Consider the following 2,712-nt stretch of genomic DNA (forward strand, 5'->3'; position numbering starts at 1 on the left):
TGACCTATCAGTTAGAAATTCTTCGGAATATGGACTGGATCACCGTTTCGGTGAGTAAGTGCTTTGGCGATTCTCGTCCCTTAAACTCCTGCGATAGCAATAATTCAGCATTCTCGTGGGTGGTTCTTCGTAACGGTCCCAAGACGTACCTGGCGATTCCCTCGAACGGCGCTCCAACGTTGTTGGCGTCAGACGGGCCCGGGTGCACTTCGGAGGATCTTTGCGAGCGGTGCATGCGTCGCAATTCTTGCACTACTCTTCCACATCGGTCATGGATTTGCCCCAACAGAATCGTTTACGGACTGTCTGAAAAGTCATTATTATGCCGAAATGTCCACCGGTCGCGCATCCGTGCAATTATCCTTGACAGGATAAGTTGCCACTGGAACGCCTTTCCTTCCTCCGACTCCCATTAGCGTTACAGTATGCCATCTCTCTCTCATCTCCAGGGAGTCCCGTAGCACGCAGTACCGTTTGGTCGTCGGACTGGAAGAGGCGACGTCTTGCCACGCTGGTTTATTCCCGGGGGATTCCTTCAGGTCCATTAGCGGTCGTATGCCGGGATCTTCTAGCTAGACCTTCCGGGTGTTCTTGTCGCTCCAAGGGTCATTACTTGAGACTTCAGATGTTATCTGCCTGATTACAGGGTTCGCCGGCCCGTACTTTCCTTCAGCCTTGACGCAATTACGATGGTTCTGTGGACCCGGTCCTCTTGTCAGGGCGTCGGCATTTCCATGCGCTTTTTCTTTCCGAGGCTGAATCTTCCTCTAAGAAGTATTCTATTACCACTTCCGGAATGGCCATCACTTTGTGTGAAGGAAATTCGTCACGACCACCCTCGAGTAGGGTGATGTGCTCCCTCGGCGTGTGCAACTGCTCATTCCTCGTGTCCAAGCAAAGCCCATGTTTCCTCAAGTAGACCAGTCCGTTGATACACAAGCTTTTTATGTCAGCCACGAAGACGGTGTGTCGATAGGTGACAGTGGCGAACTTTACTGAGAGACTTCCACTTTTCCTTCTCTCTCTCTCTCTCTCTCTCACACAGACAGACAGACAGACATGACCACTGACCGCCCAGAGAGACCCAAGATGGTCTCTCACAGTCATTCTCTCTCCGGTCACTGTCTGCAGCATTAACGATGGTGGTACGTAGAGAAGTCGTTGCTGTAATTTTTGACCCAGGTCCGTCCTGACGATGCTCCCGTTGGCTCCGGTGTCCATTACCATTCTGCATGGGAGTCCATCAATTTCGCTTCGCCTCTCACGTAGAGTCCATGGTCTCCACCACGCAGCTGCGAAATATCGTACACTCGGCATGACGCATCTCCCGTACCAGCAACCGTGATTGCGCATGCGCTCCGCAGGTGGCCTTTCTATGGCTCTTCCAACACTCCCATGATTTGTCTTTCCGGTTCCCACGATCGTTGGTGGCACTCTTCAGGAGATCTTTCAGCTCTCTGATTATGTCCACCGTAGAGTCCTCCACAACAGCGAAGATGAATTTCCGAAAGAAAGAAAATCTCACTGTTCTTGCGGGGAATTGAGCCAACATCCTCTCACACCCGGGAAGGGAAATACGTATCGTAAAAAAAAAAAACGGGACGAATGTATTAAAATAAATCTGAACAACGAAATTTATAGGAATGTTCCGTAATATAGTGTGTGCTCCGCCAAATCGCTTCAAATATTCTGCTGGTCCTTGTTTTCGGAATTAGTTGAGATACATTGCTTCATATAAATATAGGAATAGGTGAAAATCGGAAAAAGCTCCTCCTTGACAAATAGACGCCTTAGGGGCCATCCAAGTATCACGTAAGCAGATTTTCAACCATTTTTGACACCCTCCTCCTTGTCATCAAATCCGAAACCTCCCTCGACGCTGACGTAATACTTGAATGACCCCTTAATTGCGCGTCGAGTAGGGATTTGACGTGGACGTGTTATGTTCTATTCCTGAGGTAACTATAAACAATATGCATAACGTGGTTGGGGAAACCTTTTTAATATCTTAATGGCAACGAGTGTTTTTAACGCTACCAAAACCTTAAGCATTGAATTTTTCGGTTAGAAATTATAAAAAAAAAGACATTTATGATATATTCAATTGCCTTACTTACATATCAGGCATGTAACATTTTATCAGTTTTACTTGAAATAACATAAAAACTCAAAAAAAATAAAAATATATTGCACTGTGTTGAAAAAACAGTTAATTCTATAAGTTATGCACAATTCAAAAAATATGTAACAACGTTTGCAAAAGATGACGCTGTAAATTCAAAAACAAAAACGGTATCTCCAGAACATCCACGAACTTCAATAACAGAATGGTACAGACCAGTGTTTCTTAACCTTTTTTTGCCCGTGGCCCCCTTTGAACCATATTTTTTTTTCGTGGATGCCCTGTCTTACCCAGAGTCTTCAACTCTCATCTAGAAGTAAGATCCTTCATACGTATTGAAATGATTTTTTCAGTGAATTTATACTGAACGAAAATTTTGCAAAGGAAATTGCCCTCCACAGACCACTGGCCTCGAATTTATTGATCTCCCCGCTAGTCCGAGTTCTATCAGGACCGTCTCAACATCATGCCCCCCCCCCTCCTTATGCAAAGTGATGCTATGGTAGTCCCATACTTAGCTGGAAATAAACACCTACATATTTCCTATTTATTATCAAAATTTATTGTACTATACAAAGTATCATAAGGTG

This window comes from Pholcus phalangioides, unplaced genomic scaffold, assembly GCF_987345545.1.
Source record: "Pholcus phalangioides strain wild (caught in Gottingen) unplaced genomic scaffold, Ppha-v1.0 ptg000012l_1, whole genome shotgun sequence".
NCBI lineage: Eukaryota > Metazoa > Arthropoda > Arachnida > Araneae > Pholcidae > Pholcus > Pholcus phalangioides.